Source organism: Perissodus microlepis, chromosome 23 (genome assembly GCF_051167445.1).
Source record: "Perissodus microlepis isolate ML-2025 ecotype Zambia chromosome 23, ASM5116744v1, whole genome shotgun sequence".
NCBI lineage: Eukaryota > Metazoa > Chordata > Actinopteri > Cichliformes > Cichlidae > Perissodus > Perissodus microlepis.
In genome coordinates, this window is record NC_140482.1 from 24454490 (window position 1) to 24479266 (window position 24777).

The following is a 24777-nucleotide window of genomic DNA, read 5'->3' on the forward strand; positions in this document are numbered from 1 at the left end:
CTCACCCAACTGCATTAGCAACTTTGCAGAAACGCTTGCTCTTCCAAAATGTTCTCCAAATACATTTTGCAGCTAATGTGTAGTCCTCTTTACAAGAAATCTGAGAGTTTCACTTTAACCTGATGACCAATCTGACCTAGTTTCGGTGTTGCTGCTGTGTTCTGAGGTCTCAGCAATTACTTTGACTAGTTTTAGGAGTTTTGTGAAAGAGAAGCTTGTGTGAGACAATCAAATCAAATCAAAGCAAAGCTGTACAACAGCAGTTTCTCCTTGAGTGCTATAGTTCCTTGGAATATTTATACACCACAATCAAAGCAATCAAAGACTGGGGAAGTGATTCATCCAATAGTCAGGACTATAGAGTTGCCTTGTGATGGATAATGCAGGGAAGATAAATTAAATTTCTCGTGACTCACCAGCAGGTTAGTTGTTTAGATGATTATTCAGTTTGAAAATAGCCTGTTTATAGGATAATGACACAAGATGCAAGGCATTAACAGCAAACAGTTTATTGTACCTGAGGTTTAAAAGGCACTTTGCTAGAAAGAGAAAGCAGCTTGGTGAATGACAAACTATCCCCAGAGGTCTGTTATTGGTTAGTAAACTAATGCTCCTATGGTGGACCTTCAAACTGCCTGCCCCCCTTTGCCCACCGCACACACTAACTCAGTGTTATACAAACCGGCGCTTAAACTTAACGCATGATCAGACTCAGAAACTGGCATGAACACACCTAAACACACACACACACACAAACACACAAAGACTTTGTTTGCGACCGGTGTTGCATGCCAGTGAAAACAATGAAGGATTGTGAGAAACAGGAGGGAGTCAACCTATCCTTGATATGACAGGTGCAATAGCAAAGCCTATCACATTGCACTGTAATCATTAACTACTTGTAGCTCACTCTCTGTGTGTCTGTGTGCGTGCGTAGGAGTGTGTCTGCATTTCTGTGCATGCATGGTTGTCTCAGTCAATCACTCGACCCCTCTCGGTTCTCTTATGCAACAGGTCATTGCTTTTGTTGACTAATGTCCTTATCAGTCTTCTATACACAATGTTGTCATTCCCAGGTGTGTGTGTGTGTGTGTGTGTGTGTGTGTGTCTGGTGTACTTTGGTTTGAGAAGGAAAGCACATTCATTAATATTTATTTGTACTTCAAGGAGCTTTGGCTGAAAGTCATAGAGGTTGATCATATATTTGCACTTGAAAACATGGAACTCACCGGCCGCCTCAGACGGCAAACACCCGGATTAGGCTCCTCTGTGCAGGCAATGCATAAAGTTGCATTTTGAGACTCACAGTAAATCAAACTTCGGTTCATCCTACTCTCACCTTTTTAAAGCAATGAATCACTCTGAATGAAAACATGACTTGAAAAGCTCATCGTATCTGTTCTGTAATCACTACATGGAAAATATGAAGAATTGGAATGTTTTTTTAAGCTTTATGAAAACAAAACTCCTGTTGCCTTAGATTGATCATCTGATATAGTAGAAGCTTTGTTCATGATGTGACACAGTGAAGTAGTTTTAGAGTGTCAATCTTATGTAGTTGTGAACTGATGGCAAGTACACCTTAAAAAAAATCCATTCGTCTTCTACCACTCATCCAGCTCCCCAGCCACCTCCTCCAGTTCATCCAGGGGGGAGAGCAAGATGTGAGAGACATAATCTCTCCACTGTGTTTTGGGTCTACTCCAGAGTTTCCTCCCGGTAAAACCCACCTAGCAAGTGCCCAGGATGCATCCTAATCATATGGATGAACCTCTTCAACTGCCATCTTTTGAATGGAGCCACATAGTGAAAAATGTATGTAGGGTAACTACAGAGTACCTCAATATGTTCTGTATTAACCTTATGGCTATGCTAGCAAAATGCCAGTTATTTCACCCCTTTTCTTCATTTTCACAGCACCTACCAGCATGTCCCCCTGGTTCTTGCAAGAATACTTGCATGCTGTTGTTACCCTTAACCTCAAAGCATCACAGAGCTACCATAATGAGGTGGAGTCCATCAAGAATACTGTTTACTGACATTTCTTCAAATACCTGGGAAACAAATTGCCAATAGCCTTTAACCATGGACAGCATAAAAGATGGACATAGCTATTATGACGTCATCATTGGGTTTCTGAAATCCAGTTTTGAAGCCTCGAGTTTTCACCATCACTATCTTTGTTTCAGAAAGTCAAACGTGACAAGAGCCAAGGGTCTGAGTGTGAAACCGCTCCTTTTTTAAAACATAGTTTCATTTTTTCTAAGGCAGTATGACCCAGAATGAGTGTCTGAGGCCATAACTTTAGCAGCAAAATGCTCATGGACGTCAAGTCAGAAAGCTGTTTTCCTAGACTTCTGTAGGACCAAAGTGTTTTTGCAACGCCATTTGGTTTATGGCAATTCTGTACTGGCTTCATTTTTGTTATCTGCAAGCTATGGCAGTCTTGTATACTTTCTATGCCTTTGAGTGTGACATCCAGTATTTGCTTGTGTCTTTGTTGACATTTATGTGCCTTTACAGCAAGTTAGATATAGAGGAGCTTTCTGAAAAATGTCACTGTGACATGGATGTTGTCCGACGAGTTTCACAAACTGGCAAACGTGACAATATACCGATTTCTGTCCATAACTGTCCAAAATGACAGAGAAAATGTGATGCTGGTAGTACACTGGAAGGTGGAATTCAATTCTAAACGTAGCAGTGGTGCTGCTGCCGAGAGATAATTATCATCAGCAGTTTTCATAACAGTTTCAATCAGCAGCTTTCACTGGCACGGAAAGGGTTAAAAACACTCAGTACTGTAACTGTTGCACCAGTTATTTTCCATCCATACTTAGAACTGGCATATCTGATTAACCTTTTTTTTTTTTTTTTTTTTTTTTTGCCTGTCCCGTTTGGCTCTTTTGCCATCAGAATTATTGTCTAAAGGCAAAGAAAGATGCCCAACGGATTCAATGATTTATTTTTACCTATGAAACAAATATAACATCTCCACATTCACAAATATACATTTCTGACATTCAAAAACAAAACAAAAACAAATCAGCGACCAATATAGCCACCTTTCTTTGCAAGGACACTCAAAAGCCTGCCATCCATGGATTCTGTCAGTGTTTTGATCTGTTCACCATCAACATTGCGTGCAGCAGTAACCACATCCTCCCAGACACTGTTCAGAGAGGTGTACTGTTTTCCCTCCTTGTAAATCTCACATTTGATGATGGACCACAGGTTCTCAATGGGTTTCAGATCAGGTGAACAAGGAGGCCATGTCATTAGTTTTTCTTCTTTTATACCCTTTCTTGCCAGCCACGCTGTGGAGTACTTGGACGCGTGTGATGGAGCATTGTCCTGCATGAAAATCATGTTTTTCTTGAAGGATGCAGACTTCTTCCTGTACCACTGCTTGAAGAAGGTGTCTTCCAGAAACTGGCAGTAGGACTGGGAGTTGAGCTTGACTCCATCCTCAACCCGAAAAGGCCCCACAAGCTCATCTTTGATGATACCAGCCCAAACCAGTACTCCACCTCCACCTTGCTGGCGTCTGAGTCGGACTGGAGCTCTCTGCCCATTACCAATCCAGCCACGGGCCCATCCATCTGGCCCATCAAGACTCACTCTCATTTCATCAGTCCATAAAACCTTAGAAAAATCAGTCTTGAGATATTTCTTGGCCCAGTCTTGACGTTTCAGCTTGTGTGTCTTGTTCAGTGGTGGTCGTCTTTCAGCCTTTCTTACCTTGGCCATGTCTCTGAGTATTGCACACCTTGTGCTTTTGGGCACTCCAGTGATGTTGCAGCTCTGAAATATGGCCAAACTGGTGGCAAGTGGCATCTTGGCAACTGCACGCTTGACTTTTCTCAGTTCATGGGCAGTTATTTTGCGCCTTGGTTTTTCCACACGCTTCTTGTGACCCTGTTGACTATTTTGAATGAAACGCTTGATTGTTCGATGATCACGCTTCAGAAGCTTTGCAATTTTGAGACTGCTGCATCCCTCTGCAAGATATCTCACTATTTTTGACTTTTCTGAGCCTGTCAAGTCCTTCTTTTGACTCATTTTGCCAAAGGAAAGGACGTTGCCTAATAATTATGCACAATGAACTGAATGGACTTTAGGTTAGTCTTACTGTCACATTTTCACCTAAATCCAGCCCGCTGCCAGACCAGATAGTTATTTTAGTTTTAAAACACCTCAACATTTTTGTGTCTTATTCCTTCAGTTTTGTCTTGTAGTCTCTGGGATCTCATTAGAATAAGACATTCATTTGTTAGATCAGAATTGGGAGTCTCTGCAAAGTTTCCCTACTTGATAAAATTACTCACCCACAGTCTTTAAACCCAGAAGATTTAACACTTTGATCTGAGCATGAACACCATGAGGTAGTCTGTTTTCTGCTTGCTGTGACTGTTGTAACTGTCCACAAGCTGTTTTTGTACAGTATTGGCGACTTGATGGACTAAACTTAAAACAACCACTTTCTTGCAGATACACTGAATCTATTTTAAGATAATTTCATTCAGAAAAAGTGTGTTTTTGAGTGTTTACAAAAGCACTGAAAACATGCCAGAAATAAACTCCATGCAATTATGAACATTGCAACTCAAGTAACTACCCTATATCTCAAAACCAATGTGATGCTGCTGAAGTTGCGTGGCTACATAGGCAATGACTATGAAGCGCAAAAAGAAACGCTCCTGTGGACACATACCATGAGTCACACTGATGATTGTTGTGATTTGTCCAGTAACTGAATCATGGAATGATGTTCTTTTACTGTATTTTACAATACCTCTAGACCCATGACGTCTCAACACAGTACACAGTGTTTTTAAATATGATGTGATTCATGCATGGTTACAGTTACTGAGGTATATCTAAAAATAAAATACAGCACTGGTTTTGTAAGGAAGTAAAATAGTAGATATCTGCTGGTGGTTTTGAATGTGTTGAATAAAATGTATCGAAGAACTTGCTTGGCTAAATCTGCCTATTAAGTTTCAGGATGCGAATCAAGACTGGACCAAGACTCCTGTTGGTCACTGCTCATATTAGTCATTTGCATGACATTTAATACTAAATACTTTCTTATTATCAGTGATGAACGTTAGCACTGAATGCCAATGTGAATATCGTCCTTGTCAGTGCTGTATGCATGGAGTTGTAGTTCCTGAGAGTGACCACTGGATGGCAATAAAATAATAAAAATAAAATAAAGCGTTTCTGTAATGCGTAAATTTGAATAAAGATCCAGTAAAAACAAAATTTTGCATATAATCAGTGGACTCCGCACTTGTACCGGGTGTTTCTTAGTTCTCCCAGTCACCCGAGCTTCTCATCCAACATAAACAGAAATTAAATGATAAAAAAAACGTTCTGTTTATCCGATAGATATTTTACTAAATACAGCTGATGTCTCACATTAGACATTTTTTCTAAATGAGTGTTGGTGTATTATTATTAAATGAGGGTTACTGCTGACAACAGTGTTTAACAGTTTATTATTATCATTGTTCTCATGATCAGACTGATAAAAATTAAACCTCAGGGTCAGTGTGAAAATGATTCTTGTCGGTATATGAAAAATTGTACTTATTGACAGCGACCATCAGGAGGCAGTAATAGATACACTTTCTTAATGAGTCGCTGCCACTAGAACAGCCAGGTTACGGGCTTTTTATACTCGCTGTTCTCTCCCTCATGAACAATGTGTGCAGTGTTGTGTACTGTCAGAGTGGTTTTACCCAACGTGGCCAGGTTATTTAACATGGTGCACTTCATGACTGCAATAGTATTTATGAATGACACAATAACTTTAACATCACTTTCATTTTATAGATACATACATACATTTATATAAAAAAAAAAAAAGCCCTCTCATCCCTGCGGGCGAGCTCGGGTCCTCTACCAGGTCCTCTACTAGGCAACTGCTAGTACAGTTGCCTAGTACTAGCAGGCAAGTGTTATACCCCATATTTATACCCCATATTTCTCCTGTTTTGGCTTCCCTTCATTGGCTTCATGTTAAATCCAGAATTGAATTCAAAATCCTGCTCCTCACATATAAGGTCTTAAATAATCAGGCCCCATCTTATCTTAATGACCTTGTAGTACCATATCACCCTATTAGAGCACTTCGCTCTCGCTCTGCAGGCCTACTTGTTGTTCCTAGATTATTTAAAAGTAGAATGGGAGGGAGAGCCTTCAGTTTTCAGGCCCCTCTTCTGTGGAACCAGCTTCCAGTTTGGATTCGGGAGACAGACACTATCTCTACTTTTAAGATTAGGCTTAAAACTTTCCTTTTTGCTAAAGCATATAGTTAGGGCTGGACCAGGTGACCCTGAATCCTCCCTTAGTTATGCTGCAATAGACGTAGGCTGCCGGGGATTCCCATGATGCATTGAGTTTTTCCTTTCCAGTCACCTTTCTCACTCACTATGTGTTAATAGACCTCTCTGCATTGAATCATATCTGTTATTAATCTCTGTCTCTCTTCCACAGCATGTCTTTTATCCTGTCTTCCTTCTCTCACCCCAACCGGTCGCAGCAGATGGCTGCCCCTCCCTGAGCCTGGTTCTGCCGGAGGTTTCTTCCTGTTAAAAGGGAGTTTTTACTTCCCACTGTCGCCAAAGTGCTTGCTCATAGGGCGTCATATGATTGTTGGGTTTTTCTCTGTATCTATGAAGCGCCTTGAGGCGACTTTTGTTGTGATTTGGCACTATATAAATAAAATTGAATTGAATTGAATTGAATTGCTACAGAAGCTCCAGGAAAACATCAAATGGGCAAGAATGGAGTTTAAGCCAAGTAAATCTCGCAGCATCTCCATTGTAAAAGGAAAACTGACAGCCGAGCAATTTTATATCAGTGGAGAACCAATTCCAACAGTATTACAGAAGCCCATAAAGAGCCTGGGATGGTGGTATAATGCAGAACAACTAGAACAACTAAGGCAGAACTTGGCTAATGACCTCAAGCGGATTAACAACACTGTACTCCCAGGGAAACTGAAGCTCTGGTACTTCCAGTTCGGGTTATTACCCAGACTACTGTGGCCGTTGACAATGTACAAGGTCTTGCTCAATCATGCCAATCGACTAGAGAGGCTAGTGAGCTCCTACATTAAGAAGTGGCTCGGACTTCCCAAATGCCTCAGCAGCGTTGCACTCTATAGCGACGGGATACTGGCATTGCCTATCCCTAGCCTATCTGGGGCATGGAGTCTAACAGACTAAATTTAATCATCCGAGCGACATGCGATGTGCTGCTTTCCCCAATAAATCTGCAGCTGTGGTTCAGAAAGGACCCATCCTGCCCCCTGTGTACAGTCCCAGCCACACTCAAGCACATCTTGGTTGGTTGTAGGACGAGCCTTACTCAGGGCAGATACACATGGAGACACAACCAGGTTTCAGGTGTCTAGCTGAGAAAGTTGAGCGCAAAAGAAAATCCATCAACGCTCAACCTTCCACGAACCAAGAGGAGTGTCCATTTTTATCAGCATTTGTCCGGGAAGGAGACAAGCTGAGGACGAGCCCGTCAAACCCAGACCTGGGCCCGCTGAAGGTTGCCAGGGATTGGCAGATGCAAGTAAGTGGACTTGGATTAGAGGCTAATTTTTCCCACAGAGATCGTAACAACTACTCTGCGACCAGACCTTGTCCTTTGGTCTAACTCCCAAAAACTTGTGTACGTTATTGAGCTGACTGTACCATGGGAGGAAGTAATTGAGGAAGTATTTGAGCGTAAAAAGCTGCAGTATGCCAACTTGGCAGCTGAGGCAGAGGATAGAGGCTGGAAGATCAAGGTGCGCCTGGTGGAAGTGCGGCGGATTTGTTGCCAGTACAACAGCAAAACTGCTCAGAAAGATTGGGATCAGAGGACAGGCACAATGGCAGGCTAAAAGAGAATTGGCTAACACTGCTGAGGGGACCAGTTACTAGCTATGGCTAAAAAGGGCTGACATCACTTGGGCAGCTAAGGCAGTCAACTAACCGCGACACACATGCCCAGGATTGATCGACCCGTGGTGGGCCTCCCTCAACAGAGTAAAACATAACATTAGAAGTTTTGCGTGTTGACTGGTACAGCTGTCTCAGGGCCTCCTGGAGACTGTGCAGTTAATCTCATGGTAGTCAAACTAAAAGGAGGAATGAAAGAATAGGAAAGAAAAATGTTCTGTTCTTCTCCCCTCTGCTCTTCTTCCCTTTTCTGGGAGGCAGTGGGGAGGTAGAGCGTACAGCATGATCCGGCGGGGAGGTGTGGGAAGCCAGATCGGGCACCCCCCTTCCGGCTCTCCTCTCTGCTCTCTCCTATCTTATCTTACTTACTTGTCTTACTTCTCTCTGTCACCTTTTCTGTCCCTTTGGAAAAATGAGGCTCCATAAATCTTAAAGAGGTAAGTATTTCTCAGTTGCAGTGAATAGATAGAATAAACTCTTATTCTTCACTTTACTTTGACTGAAACATGTTAAAATAGTCATTAAAAATTCTTATTTGAAGCTTTATTTTACATATGGATGTGTTGCACTGTAGTTACATTTTGTGTATTTCCCATTGCTTTCAGTCACTTAAAGAACACCTTTTCCCCCTTGCTTTATTTTTTTTAAAAATACATATTACACAAGCTTTTCTTGTACAAATGACAATAAACGCTTTGAATCTTGAATTACGTCTTTAGATGTAAAAGCCTCTAAGTGCCACCTCCATCAGCATTGTATCCAATGAAAGCTCTCTGTGAGTGCTGTAAGACAAACGCTTTTGCTTCAAGTCTTGCTAAATCCTACCTTAGCCTCTGAGCACCTGACCTGAGCACCAGTCCGAGGACACAAATCAGATCATGTCAAGTCTCATTTATCCGTTTGTTCAGATTATCACAAAGTTGCTTCTTGCTAACTTCATGCAGTTCTGTCTTGATTTACTTGTGATGACACTCATATAGTATTTTTTGTTATTTCTTAATTTTTTATGTTACAAATTTTTTATGAGCGTGTTACAAATACAACGAAGGCTTCTACAGACAAAAACATGGCTGCGCCATGGGCTCCCCTGTGTCACCTATTGTAGCCAACCTTTACATGGAGGAAGTGGAAAGGAAGGCTCTTGGCTCTTTCAAAGGAAGAGTACCCAGCCACTGGTACAGATATGTAGACGACACCTGGGTCAAAATCAAGACACAAGAAGTGGAATCCCTCACTGCGCACATTAACGCTGTGGATAAAAACATCAAGTTCACCAGGGAAGACACAAAGGATAACTGTTTGCCTTTCCTGGACTGCGCTGTGCACATTGAAGAGAATGGCAAACTCAACATCGAAGTTTACCGGAAGCCCACACACACGGACCAGTACCTCCTCTTTGACTCCCATCACCCTCTGGAACACAAACTTGGAGTAATTAGGACCCTACACCACCGGGCAGAACATGTTCCCTCTAAGCCTGAAGGAAAAAAGAAGGAACACACACATGTAAAGGAAGCACTCAAAACGTGCGGCTATCCTAAATGGGCGTTCTTAAAGTCAGCGAAGAGGCACAGAAAAGAAGACCAGACACCAGCGAGGGAGGATAAGAAGGACAGACGTAACAACATTGTCATCCCCTATGTAGCCAGTGTATCAGAAAAACTCAGGAGAGTTTTCTCCAAGCATGACATCCTGGTGCATTTCAGACCCAGCAACACACTCAGACAAAAACTGGTTCACCCGAAAGACAAAACTCCAAAACACAGACTTAACAATGTGGTGTATGCTGTACAGTGCAGCGAGGAATGCCCAGACCTCTACATTGGAGAGACCAAACAGCCACTTCACAAGCGCATAGCACAACATAGAAGAGCCACCTCCACAGGACAAGACTCAGCAGTTCATCTGCATCTAAAGGACAAAGGTCACTCTTTCGAGGATGCCAATGTTCACATTTTGGACAGAGAGGACAGATGGTTTGGAAGAGGAGTGAAAGAAGCCATCTATGTCCACTGTGAGCGACCATCTTTGAACAGAGGCGGTGGTTTACGACACCAACTGTCTGCCATCTATAATCCAGTTTTGAGTTCCCTCCCCAGACGCCTTAATGCCCACTCACATCCTGGGCCATCTGACCTCAGGAAATCACATGATAGGGTGGGGCCAGGTTTCACAATGAGCTCACCCGAAACCCTGGCTGATTGGGACCCACACCCATTTTCACACCTTGGCTCAGGCAATTAGAGGATCATCAGGGGGTCCTTTTGTCCCTCTGTGGGGGGATACTCCCACTAGGTTTATATCTGGGACTCTCCACCATTTGACCTTAGAACTGAAGAAGCTTCTCGGATGAGAGGTGAAACGTCTTCAAGTAACTTAAAGAAGTCCAGACGCTTTTCTTTGCAAGCTCCTTTGACTACGATGACCTGGATGATTGAGAACCTTCACAGACATATGTCACATTTTATATTGATTTCATGTTTATCCTTGTTTTGAGCAGTGTGTGGTGCAACTTTTGTGCATTGTCTTCTGCTTATAATTTATTGTTTATATGGTCATTTTATTGCTGATAATTTATTCAGTGTTTTGTTTGTGAACTGTGTTTTCATTATTTGTAATGTTTCGGTTGCATCTTAAATTTGTTTGCCACTGTTTCCTCTGAATTGTCTAAACTGGTGACCTTAAAGGTTTCTGCACAAAATAAAAAAAAAAAAAAAAAATTATTTAAATTACATTTTTCAAATAAGACATTTCATTCAGTGTCAGTTTTAATGAATTCTAGTTTTTGCATTTGAACTTTTCAAATTCTGAATTTCATGCCAGAAAAATGTTTAAATTATTTTGGGGCAGGGAAAACAAAAAAGTACTAAATTTAATGCAATAGAGGACAAAAACGTAGCTCTATGTCACAGGATGGGCAGCCTTGATATTCCAGATAGAGCACAGAGTGTGGGTGCTGGCACTGTTAGAGATATTGTATCTCTAACATATAGCAGCTGCAGGTTAATTATTGATGGCATTAAAGTCATTTCAGTGTAAAGTCATTTTAGTGGTTTGAAGTGTTTTATTTGGCAGAAGTCTCCTGACGCAGAGGAGCGATCACAGAAAAGAATCAGAGCATTTTCTGTTTTTCAATAGAAAGCTGGTCCAGGCAGCAGAGAGCTGCAGAGTGAAGTTCATAGGAACAAGCTGAGTAAGTAACTTTGATTCATTTGTCTCTGAGATTTCTTCTTCATCACAGAGCTGCTGCTCTTTGTTAATGTGTGTTTGTTTGGGGAACAGATTGAGACTCATTACATATCTGATACATCTGTGAATACATCTTGTATTGGATAATAATAATGGATTGGATTTATATAGCGCTTTTCAAGGCACCCAAAGCACTTTACAATACCACTATTCATTCACTCTCGCATTCACACACTGGTGGAGGCAAGCTACGGTTGTAGCCACAGCTGCCCTGGGGCAGACTGACAGAAGCGAGGCTGCCATATCGCGCCATCGGCCCCTCTGGCCATCACCAGTAGGCGGTAGGTGAAGTGTCTTGCCCAAGGACACAACGACCAGGACAGAGAGTACGGGGATCGAACCGGCGACCTTCCAGTTACAGATGCGCTTCCCAACCCCCTGAGCCACAGTCGCCGTGAAATCAATAAAAACAATACACAAAATTCCTTTAACAAAAAAGTCTTTGATATCCAATTTAGAGCTTTTCAAACCAATCCACGTAAGAAGATCTTTTCCCCCTCACATCACATCAGACAGACAGCTTGTGTTTTTCTTTATCAGGCAACAACAGGTTGTTAACAGTATCATGAAATGTGTCTCAGTGTGCACGTCACATCAGATCCGATCAGAGAAAGTCTGACTGTAATGTGATGTTTAGTAAGATGGACTCTGAACAAGCTCACCATCAAACTGTAAAACTATAAAAATCCTGTATTTCATGTTGATGATGAGATTGTTTTATGAAGGATCATAGTTCATTCCTGTTAAATATTCTCCATGAATTATGGAGAATATTTAACAGGAATTGCTAAGAGCCCCCTGCTGGTTCCCTCTAAGTCAGGGGTGTCAAGCATTAGGCCCAGTGTACTGAATCAGCCCAGCAAAGACTAATCCTACCTGCTGGACGGCTTTGGAATTTTTTGGACTTCTAACTGTATTTTTATGTTTTACATCTTTTCCTACTGATCAACATCTCCCCATAGCAATTCATTCATTCAAGCTTTTAAGTAATATCTGTTTTAAAAAGTTTAAATACATCTGCTGGAAGTTAGATTTCCACCACTGTCTGCTTGTGAAATTTCTCTGGTAAAACATCAGTTAAGTTTACCAATTGCAGCTCTGAGTCAGTTTCTTGATGGTGAGTATTCCTGTTGTTGAGAGGTCTACATCTACATACAAATCAAATTTACTCTTTTTATCAGACACTTCAGAATTAATAAGTAGCCCTAAATTATCTATCCTAAGTAAGCATAACTTTGTTTTTTCGAGGCAATGAGTTTGCATACTTTTTCTGCTAACTCATTACTGTACAGCTTTTCATTTTTTTCATTCTGATTATTGAATTAGGGGTTCAGGTGATGAGGAAGAAATTAAAATATTCAGTCAAAGTAGCTTCATGGCTCCATCTAATGGACTGATAGTAGAAGTAGAGCAGCTGATGGCAGCTTCCTCTGCCTCACACTGCTGTCTGACTGCATTCAGCTGACACTGAGAGGAAGCAGAAAAGAAGCAGCTTATATTTGGACAGCACACATGATGGAAAGGAGGATTTCAGTTGATGTCCCATGAATGATTTGTGTTTTCTCGGAAGGTGAAGGTAGAAAGTGTGTGTGAGCTAACGTCAATTCAGCAGCATGGATCAGTGTGAGGACAGAGAGGAGGGAGTCCCTCCCTCTAAAACCACTCTGTGTGGGGAACATGAGAGCCAGACCAAAGCTCAGAGGTGCGATGACCATCTCTAACTGTCCATGACTTTTTCCATGTCACAGCTCAGCACTCACATCACTGCTCCATCATTATTCACAGGAACCAACCTGGACCTGACCCCAGCTGTGTGTCCTTAAAGAGCAACTTCTCAAAAGGTATCGGTGAAGATTTTATGGGACAACATTCTCCACCAGAAAGGTAACCTGTAAATGTCTTTACTCTTTTTCACACATACATTTTTGTGTTCATGTGTTACACGGTCTGTGTTAAAGTTTGTTTTTGTTTTAATAAGAATACCTTAGCCTTTCTTAACAAACATAAGTTGTGTTGTTTGTCCTTTCAACAGTGGCAGGACACACTTCACTCCCAGAAGATGTAAACAACGAAACAATCAACATATTTTGACACAAAACACTCAGTTTTTTAAAAAGAAAAAAAAATCTTCCAGTTACAATGATAGTGAATAATAAATATTATAATGTTATTGAAACTTGTATATTGGAAAAAAAAAAATTCAAGGACAGAGTCTTGGAGTGCAGGAGTGCCTCTCACATTGATGAATCACAGTGTAACTGCAGTAGCATTTGTAGTTCTGATATGTGAGATGACCACCTCTGACTGTCCATGAGTCTTCTCCATGTCATAGCTCAACACTCACATCACTGCTCCATCATTATTCACAGGAACCAACTTAGACTTGAGCCTTGGCCTATACCTGAACCCAGCTGTGCGTCGTTAAAAAGCAACTTCTCAAAAGGTATTGGTGAAGATTTTAGACAACAGCATTCTCCAGCAGAGAGGTAATTTTCTTTTTTAATAAATGTTCAACTCTTTTTACACACATTTGAGTGAATAATAATAATAATAATATTATTATTAATAATAGTAATAATAATAATAATAATAATACCTTAGTCTTTCTGATCAAACATAAGTAGTAATGCCTGTCCTTTCAGCTGCAGCTAGGTTTGTTTTTAAATAATCAATCAAAAATTATGTTAAATAATGAATTATCAGTAATAAATATTAATAATAATGTTATTGACCATTAAATATATTTACAAGTACAGAACCTCGGAGTGCAGGAATGCATCTCTGGTTTTCTGGGTGATGTGCTGTTCTAGGGGCACACAGTAAATGAACTGGAGTGTATGCAAGTCTGATGTGTCAAAGAGGTTGAGTCCCCTCATTAAACTTGAAATCTCTAAATAATGGCTTTAATATTTAGTCCTATTATAGCTGATAAAGTACAGAGTTTAGAAATATACACACATGTGATTTTTTAAATTGTGATTTTTTTTTAAAATTCTGTATTATCATTAACCGATCTAACACAGTAACTGTTAAAACCAGGAAATCAATGTGGAGCAACAAGAGTCAAAAAAAGTGATCTCAGCGGGAGTGGAAACTATTTCTGTGGGGTTATTACAACCACAGGGAGTCACTTGCTTCAATGTTTTGTCAAAATATCAGTTACTACATACACTTTGAACTAATCATGATTTCTCCACAGAGTGGACACGAAGACCTCGGTGGTTCCCAGTGGTCATTCTGCCCAGCAGCAGAATCCAAAACACCTGGACTCCATATTTATGGTCTGTACATGTACAACAACTACTGTACTTTTACATCTATTCTGTTCACAGTCATCTACATGATGCTGTTTGTAGACCAGTGCAATGTCAGTATTTCATGGATCTTATATTGTGGTCCACAATTTCAGTCTAACTGGTTTATTAATGCAGTGTTGTGTTCCAGCTGCTGGAGGAAAACATTATCACTTTTGTGAAGAATGAGTTGAAGAAGATCCAGGAGGTTCTGAATCCCGGTTACGGGCAAAACCTAGAGCGTCAGAAGGAGGATGAGGAGTTGTTAGACACTGAGAATCAAGAGCAGAGGAACAGCAGCAGAGAGGCATTTGTGAAAATCACACTGCACTTCCTGAGGAGAATGAAGCAGGAGGATCTGGCTGACTGTTTGCAGAGCAGTAAGAAGATTTCTCTCAATATTTAAACTGCTCCATAAATGTGATAAAGAAAGTTTGCAAAAGAATCTATGCAGTCCTGTGAAAAATGATCATACTTATTGCTGGAGCATTCAGGTGTGTTTTAAGACGTTGCCAGAGTCTTAACAAGAGTGGATGTCCTATAAAATTTATACAGTCATGTTACGTAAGGCCCCAAATGGCCGCCGTGCAAGAAAGTAGTAGCTCTAATGTTGACCAGTAAGGAACCACCACACGCACACTGCAATGGGGTACACAAGATTTTTTTCCTCAGAGTCAAACTACTGGCTGAGACAACTCTGGCCAGGAATCCAAGGCCCAAAGCCGCCACGGTCAGGGTTGCAAGCCTGGTTACAAACAGGGGAAAGGTGGTCACTTGGAAGAACAAGCAGCCAAAAACATATCAATCCTGCATCTTCCTCAGAAAGGTGTCATTCGAGGTTGGGCCTCCACATTAAAATCCTGGGGCTTCCACTCTCGAGCTGAAATTTCTCTAAAACTTGTCCAGTTTCCTTTTCATGGGCACAGAGAGTGTCCAGTGTTTTTTCTCCCAGCAGATCCACACAAATCCCAATTAAAATGAGTCCTCCCTCCAACATCCTCAGATTATTTTAAAAGCAAAACCAGGCCAGGTTAAAAATATTTTTCTTTAAAATGTGCACACTTATTTTTGGAGTCTCCGAGGCTTCCCTGCTGCACCAGTGTCCTACAACCCCCTCCCTTACTGTTTCCTTCCTGAGAAGGGCTCCAGTCCTGAAGTACACTGGCTAATGATGATGACTGGGGACCAGTGAAAACACAGCTGAACATAATGAAACAGAAAGTAGAACTAATGACACTGAGACAGAGGGCTGGCATGGTAGCGTGGGAATCGCTGGACTAGAAGAAGCATGACCAGATAGCAACAGGGCAGCTGCAGGCGACGGCGTGGGAGCCGGCGGTGGCGGGGCAGCTGCAGGTGACGGTGTGGGAGCTGGCGGTGCAGGGCCAGCAGGGGTGGAAACCTTTGCCTGAAGAACTGAACAAGAGGATGAATGAGTGACTAGGCCAGAGACTGGATAGGAGATTGGGCAACGGGCGACTGAGCTACGGGAGAGTGGACTACAGACCTGACTGACTGGAATACAGGGGACTGGGCGACAGACTGAGCCACAGGTGACTGGAGGACAGGAAGAGCCCAGTCACTGGACTACAGGTGACGGGACAGAAGGAGACTGGACTGACTGGCTGGAGACTGAGCTACAGGCGACTGGAGGACGGGAGACTGAGCTACAGGTGACTGTGTTACTGTTGGTGAGGTTAATGGCTGAGCTGATGGTTGGGTTAGAGATGGTGACAGTGCTGCAGCCTGAGATAATAAACCGGGTGCTTGAGCTGGGAATAGGTCTGTTAACTTAACCAGGGATTGAGCTACGGTGTGAAAAGATGGATGAGGAGGTGGATGAAGTGGTAGACTGGCACGTGGAGAGGCTAGCTCTTCCGAGCCTCTAGGGAGGTCAGCCTGGATTCTGGCTGCCCTCACCCTGGGCGCTGGGACAGGCACAGAAGGTGGCTGGACACCAGTCATCCCCACCTGAGAAACAGGAACAGTTGTGGAGGTAGACTGGGTCACAACTGCCCTCGTCCTGGGAGCTGGCACAGGAACAGGCGATAGCTGAACATTAACTGCCCTCACCTGAGCAGGATGAAGGGAATAGCGGACTTTGAGGTGCCTTGCTAACAGGAAAAGGCTGAACTATTGGTGAGGAGATTTTGATTGAGTGGGAGAAATTATATGATCTAGTGGTGTGAATGTCATTAGTAACATCCTGGGATAATGAAACAGTCTCTTTGGAAGAGGGGATCAGACTTCTCAGCATCGCTGTGAATGTCTATGCCAGGGCGCTGAAGAGGTTAGTTGAGTCTCAAATAAAGGAAGAACAATGTTGTTTTCAACCTGGTCAAAGAACACTAGACCAGCTCTTTATCCTCCTGAGGATATTTGATGGTACGTAGGAGTTTGCCATTCATGTTTTGTGGAATTAAAGAAGGCATTTGACTGCATCCCTTGGAGTATCCTGTGGGGAGTAGCTCAGGTGTATTGAGTGTCTGGCTTGTTGCTACAAGCCATTCATTCCCCATATAACAGTTACATGAACTTGTTCTGCATTGCCATCAATAAGCTAAACTTGTTCCCAGAGTGTGTCGGACTCCAGCGGCCGTCCTTTTGTCACTTGAATCCTGTTCAGAATTCTTATGCACAGAATTTCTAGACATAGCCAGATGGCAGAAGGATTCCACTTTGATAGCCTCCAGAATTTCATCTCCTCTTTTTGCAGATGATGTTGTTCTGTTGGGTACATCAGGCGGTGGCATCCAGCTCAACCTGGAGGGTTTAGCGTTGAGTTTGAAGCACACTGTGGATGTTGTCACTTACAGAATAATTTCTTGGCACTGATCCCATGAATACCAGTGATCAGACCTCCACATGTTTTATTGTTTTTCTTGTAATCTGTTAGTCTTTTTCATATGAACATTGATTCCAGTTTGTTTGTTTTTTTACTCAAGTCAGAGTGAGTGTCTTGGGGAAAATTATATTCAGCACATGTGTTATTTGAGCCCAAGTATCCTTAAAAAAAAATATTTCCACTTATATTTATATATTTGTTCACTCCTCCACTGCAGCTGAGCCAGGGACCACACCTCCGCCACAATACTCTAATTATAATTTTTTTGTAGAATTGTTTTAAACAGTCATCACTTCCATGGAAACACTTTGGAAAACAGCATCTCTTCTGGCTTCCTCCTTGGAGGAAGTGCAGGCTTTTCTCTTAGAAAAATCATCATCAGTTTCTCTGCTTCACCGTAATGTGTTTTGTTATATAAGAAATGTGAGTCGGTCAGTATGCAGACAGTGTTTAAATTCTCTACAGATTGCACAGTTGCACAAACATACACATGGCAATGAGAACAAAATATACCAACAAAATAGACTAGTATGCACGTTAGAGATTATTAGGCAGAGGCTCTGAAACAATAGAGTACAACAGTAGATCGTATTATTGTATGATCTACTGTACAATATAAAGCACCTTGAGGTGACTGCTGTTGTGATTTGGTGCTATATAAATAAAATTGAATTGAATTGAATAGATCCCATGGTAATTTTGTGTGAGAACTCATTGTTTGCATAGGATAGGAATGTTTGCATGCAAATATTAGTAAATTAAGCCTGATGTCCTTTGGACAGACAATAATAATAAAGTTTGGTCATAAGGCACAGTTTGTGTTTAGAGAAAACTAAACACAGTACAGGAGCAAAAATGCCTCATACCAACTGTGAAGCACAGACCTGGGCACCTTGCAGTCGTTAAATTAGCCATTAACTCCTCTTTATAAAAAGTTATTCTAGAGACAAATTCTCAAAATGATGATAACTCTCCAGAAGCTAAAATTGGCCACAATTGGGCCATAGACAAGGGCAGCAGCAAATCAAATACAATGGCTCAGTAAAATTCAACTCTCAAGTTGACTGAAGCATTGAAGCACTTTGCACAGTTTTTCACAGGACTGTATATTTATGATAATAATTATCTTGAGGAATGGGATGTTGGGATTATTTAAGTACTATAATTCATTTATTTGATTTATTTGTTGTGTATTTTTCAGAAATGTTTTCTCCACTTTATCGGCATAACCTAAAAATCTAAGCTGAAGAGGAAGTTCCAGTGTGTCTTTGAGGGGATTGCTAAAGCAAGAAACCCAACCCTTCTCAATCAGATCTACACAGAGCTCTACATCACAAAGGGAGGGACTACAGAGGTCAATCAAGAACATGAAGTTAGACAGATTGAAACAAGAGCCAGGAAACCAGACAGAGAAGAAACAACAATCAGACAAGAAGACATCTTTCAAACCTCACCTGGAAGAGAGAAACCAATCAAAGCAATGCTGACAACAGGGGTGGCTGGTATTGGGAAAACAATCTTAACTCAGAAGGTAACTGTGGATTGGGCTGAAGAAAAAGCCAACCAGGACATCCAGTTCATGTTTCCATTCACTTTCAGAGAGCTGAATGTGCTAAAAGAGGGAAACTTCAGCTTGGTGGAACTTGTTCATTATTTCTTTACTGAAACCAAAGAAGCAAGAATCTGTAGCTTTGAAGATTTCAAGGTTGTCTTTATTTTTGATGGTCTGGATGAGTGTCGACTTCCTCTGGACTTCTACAATACAGAAATCCTAACTGACCCTAGAAAGTCCACCTCAATAGATGTGCTGCTGACAAATCTCATAAGAGGTGATCTGCTTCCTACTGCTCGCCTCTGGATAACCACACGACCTGCAGCAGCCAATCAGATCCCTGCTAATTGCATTGACATGGTGACAGAGGTCAGGGGTTTTCACTGACCCACAGAAGGAGGAGTACTTCAGAAAGAGATCCACAGACGAGCGACTGGCCAGCAGGATCATCTCCCACATCAAGACATCACGAAGCCTCCACATCATGTGTCACATCCCAGTCTTCTGCTGGATCACTGCTACAGTTCTGGAGGATGTGCTGAAAACCAGAGAGGGAGGAGAGCTGCCCAAGACCCTAACTCAGATGTACATCCACTTCCTGGTAGTTCAGGCCAAAGTGAAGAAGGTCAAGTACGATGGAGGAGTTGAGACAGATCCACACTGGAGTCCAGAGAGCAGGAAGATGATAGAGTCTCTGGGAAAACTGGCTTTTGATCAGCTGCAGAAAGGAAACCTGATCTTCTATGAATCAGACCTGACAGAGTGTGGCATCGATATCAGAGCAGCCTCAGTGTACTCAGGAGTGTTCACACAGATCTTTAAAGAGGAGAGAGGACTGTACCAGAATAAGGTGTTCTGCTTTGTCCATCTGAGTGTTCAGGAGTTTTTGGCTGCTCTTCATGTTCACCTGACATTTGTGAAGTCTGGAGTCAATCTGATGGAAGAAAATCAAAAAGCCTCCCAGAAATTTAAAACAAGAAAACCTGGAAAGAAACATTTCTACCAGAGTGCTGTGAACAAGGCCTTGCAGAGCCAAAATGGACATCTGGACTTGTTCCTCCGCTTTCTTCTGGGTCTTTCGCTTCATAATAATCAAAGTCTTCTGCAAGGACTGTTGGCACAGACATCAAATAGCTCACGGACAAATCAAATTCTGTCACAATGTTTGTTGACGCTGACTGGAAGTAGCTCACAGACCAATAGAAAAGCAGCTCAGTATATAAAAATGAGGCTCAGTAGGAATCTGTCTACAGACCAAAGCATCAATTTGTTCCATTGTCTCAAAATGGTAAATGGTCTGTATTTGTATAGCACTTTACTAGTCCCTAAGGACCCCAAAGCGCTTTACACATCCAGTCATCCACCCATTCACACACACACTGGTGATGGCAAGCTACATTGTAGCCACAGCTGCCCTGGGGCGCACTGACAGAGGCAAGGCTGCCGGACACTGGCGCCACTGGGCCCTCTGACCACCACCAGTAGGCAACAGGTGAAGCGTCTTGCCCAAGGACACAACGACCGAGACTGTCCAAGCCGGGGCTCGAACCGACAACAAGGCGAACACCCAACTCTTGAGCCACGATCGCCCTTTGATCTGAATGATCGTTCTCTGGTGAAGAAGATCCAACAATCGTTGAGTTCACAACGTTTTTCGACAGATAAACTGTCTCCTGCTCAGTGGTCAGCTCTGGTCTTCATGTTACTGTCATCAGAAGAAGCTCTTGACGTGTTTGATCTGAAGAGTTATTCTGCTTCAGAGGAGGTTCTTCTGAGATTGTTGCCAGTGGTCAAAGCCTCCAACAAAGCTATGTATGTACACATATACTACAATATATTCATTAATGAATATACTAGTTCTTTTATGAAAATTAAGGCACTGGACATCATTATCATCAAGGTTTGAGTTAAATCATGTTAAGCCCTGGCCTAGGGGACACCCAAAGTGCAACATGCAGATGGCTCCCCTGCTCCCCGAGGAAAGGTACAGCAGGACTTGTAATTTCAAACACAGGACATTTTATTTCCCTTTAGCCATAGAAATCAGGGTGGGCATTGCAAAAACAATAAACAAAACATTCTAGAAAGGAAACTCAGCAAACATATGTACCTATCACAAGAAGCAAAAAGAAAATACAGGCCTCTGACCTGTCTTCCTAACCTAAACCTAAGGGAGAAAAAGGCTTTAAAAGAAAAAGGCTTTCCACCCCTACAGCTACCAGATCAATCTCTACAAAAACAAAACATTATTTACAATATATATTAAAAAAAATAACGAATCTAGCTCTTCTAGATAAAGAAAAACTTCATTACACAATACACTCACAATACACAACTAAATACACAGCACGGCCTGATTGGATACTGGAAGTAGGCGGTGCTACACTGATGGGTTCCAATTTATAGTCTTATTCAGTCTAAAGTCTTTTATATAAATTAATAAGTTTATATCACTTGTTTCTTTTTTTAGAAATATTCTACCACATTTTCAACCAGATATACACATTTCTTTATATTTCTCTCCATATTTATGTTTCTTCAGACTGAGCAACTGTAGCCTTTCAGAGAGAAGCTGTGAAGCTCTGTCCTCAGTTCTTAGATCCCAGTCCTCCAGTCTGAGAGAGCTGGACCTAAGTAACAACAACCTAATGGATTCAGGAGCGAAGATGCTGTTTGCTGAACTGAAGAGTCAGCACTGTACACTGGAAACATTAAGGTCGGATGCGTATGTTTGTATGTGGATATTAGAGAGAGTGAGAGAGACATTATTTTTACTATTAAATTCATTAGTTTCTAAGACATAGCTAAAACAAGTGTCTACATCTTCTACATATTTATATTATTGTATTTTTTTCAGATTAAGTATGTGCAACCTCTCAGAGAGAAGCTGTGAGGCACTTTCCTCAATTCTTGGAATACATCCCACATCTTTAAAAGAGCTGGACCTGAGCAACAATAACCTGAAGGACTCAGGAGTAAAGATGCTTTCTGCTGGACTGAAGAGTCCACAATGTACATTGGAAACTCTAAGGTAATGCTGAGCTCTATTTTTATTGTTTGAGAAAATTAACCACTAAGAATTGTTACCAATACAATTCAGAGGTTCATACGCGTCCACAAAACCGAGCTGGCAGGCAATTAAACTTTATATATGTTAGATGTCCGTATGACTAAATTTTGAAGCAGCATATAAGCATTGTTTAGTGGCTGTAGAATTTTGCTCAAAGCATCAATGTGTCTTAACTGTAACACAGATGAACATCTACAAAACATAAATTCACAGTCATTTCTAACTCACCAACTCCCTTACTCAGTGACTGTTTAATTATATGTTGGAAACAGTTTTCTCTTATATTATTCACAGCAGAAAACAATTCTTTCAGAGAACCTGTGATATTAATTGGTTTGTGTGTCTGCAGGCTTTCAGGTTGTTTGATCACAGAAGAAGGAAGTAATGATTTGGCTTTAGCTCTGAGCTCCAACCCCTTCCATCTGAGAGAACTGGAGTTGAGCTACAATCATCCAGGATATTCAGCAGTAAAGCTTCTGTCTTCTGGAGTGAAGGATCCACACTGGAGTCTTGACACTTTGAGGTATAGAGAGAGCTGCCGCAACAAATTCATGCTGCAAAACTTGCCAAATCCTCAAAGAAGATTTGGCAAGTTTTTATGGGTGCAACCTCAATTCTCCTCCTTAACCCACAGATACCTTTTTCTTATGGCACAAATATGGTACCATTTAAGGGGAAATCAAATGGTTTTCCATACAAGATTTACTGCCAAGAAGCATTGTACAACAAGGAAATAATCATTTAAATACAAATTTCCTCACTTTTTGTGCTACGTTTAAATTTCCTGTCACCAAAGTGACAGAGAATATATCTCCCATGGGTCAGTACAACAAATAAAAAAAGATGTATGTGAAAACATTTGGCTAACTAGTCTGGATTAGTTCAAATGTTGTGCTCTTCTGTCATCACTGTCTAACAGTATGTGTATGAGAGCGATGTAATGTGCATGTGTGCATGCTGAAAGAGACTGTGCTGGTCTGACCCCCCTCCTCCTTTCAGGGTGGAGCCTGCTGGAGTCCGATGGTTGAGACCAGGTCTGAGGAAGTGTAAGTGTGTTTTTAATGTGAATCATGAAAACAAAGCAGCACACATTCAACCATCTTCAAACTGTCACATCACTCACATCTCTGATGTCAGGAGTCAATCAATGAACAGATGTTTATTATGTTTGTTCCCTCCATCAGATGCCTGTGAACTTACAACTGACATGAACACAATTAGCAGAGAACTTCATCTGTCTGACAACAACAGGAAGGTGACACGTGGACGACCATTTCAGTCATATCCTGATCATCCAGAAAGATTTGAACGGCCTCAGTTTCTGTGTCGTGATCCCCTGAGGGGTCGCTGCTACTGGGAGGTCGAGTGGAGAGGATATTCTGATCTATCTGTAAGTTACAGCAAAATCAAAAGGAAAGGAAGAAATAATACTGGTGCATTTGGATGGAATGATCATTCCTGGAGTTTGTGGTTCTCTGAAAGTAATCCTTACTGTGTCTCTTACAATAACAAAAAAACACATATCTCCTCCTCCTCCTCCTCCTCTGTGTCTAACAGAGTAGCAGTGTATGTGGACTGTCCTGCTGGCACTCTGTCCTTCTACAGAGTCTCCTCTGACACTCTGATCCACCTCCACACCTTCAACACCACATTCACTGAACCTCTTTATCCTGGATTTACACTCTGGGATAGAGCATCAGTGAGTCTGTGTGTAGTTTAGTATAAAGAGTGTCTTCTTGTTATAAATATACTCAGCTGAATCTGTATCAGAGTACAGTTAAGTCTGTAAATATCTGTCTGTTTCACTTAAACACACATTTTCAGATTCCTGGATTAAGACAAATTTAAAAACTGCTCAGAGACATTCACACATTATTACCTAAAGAAGTTTTCGTTCACCCTATTTTTATTCACACTCACTCTTACAATACTGAAAAGATAACTATGCTGTAACCTGTTTGTGATGTATAAATAACCAGGAAATTATTATTATGTTACAAATTATGTTTACATTTTTGCAGTTGTAGACAATATTCCTTGTTTTTTACACCGCACCTGTTTTTTATATCATGTATTTGGTGTTTAAAACAAAATGCTGTGTTATGTTTTTTTTAGCCAAAATCTGAACAAATTAGAAAACATCTTAAAACTGAGACCTTCGGTTGCCTTTAACAGCCTGTCAACTCGGTTGTTTATAAAGAACCAGGGATCAATTTCATATGAACAAAAACAAAAAGAAAAGAAATGACAGCTAAGGTTACTCACAGTTGCCTTGCCCCAATGTTTAACTTCTAGTCTCTTAATCTAATGTTATCTTTTAAATAAAGTGCACAAATGACTAATATCACCAAATATGTAACTCCACCCGGGGTAACTAGGGACATACCCATACAAGTTCAACCCAAACTTGCCTGAACCTAAGTGGAGGGCTTTTTTCTTTCTTTAAAAATCTGTGAATATTTTACACATTTGCATTAGAATGGCCGATATTTATTTTCCTCCAATTAAATAAATTGTTTCTACTCATTCTTTCTGAGGTTTAAGTAATTAATCCAACACTTCTCCACTTCTTATTCTGGCTGGTTTCTGTGATTGAAAGAGTAACAGTGAAAATAATATCTTAAGATTTTTAATTAATTGATGTTGTAATTGTAATTCCAGATCATTTTTCTCACTCACTTATTATTGTATTACTTTATATACTGAAGGTGAATTTATATCAGCTTATTACTTGTTTAATTTTTCAATAAAATGGTGTCATATGACAAAGATCAGCTGTTTGGATGTCTCTGTTTTTCTATTTA

At 41.2% G+C, this 24777-nt stretch overlaps 1 pseudogene across 1 annotated transcript; it reads left to right on the plus strand.

Moving 5' to 3' along the window:
* Positions 1–19327: 19327 nt before the first annotated feature.
* Positions 19328–24657, plus strand: LOC146361519 (uncharacterized; annotated as a pseudogene). The gene is made up of 6 exons (XR_014799394.1): positions 19328–20715; positions 21446–21619; positions 21761–21934; positions 22323–22496; positions 22973–23019; positions 23158–24657. The product of XR_014799394.1 is annotated as an uncharacterized LOC146361519 (transcript).
* Positions 24658–24777: the final 120 nt, after the last annotated feature.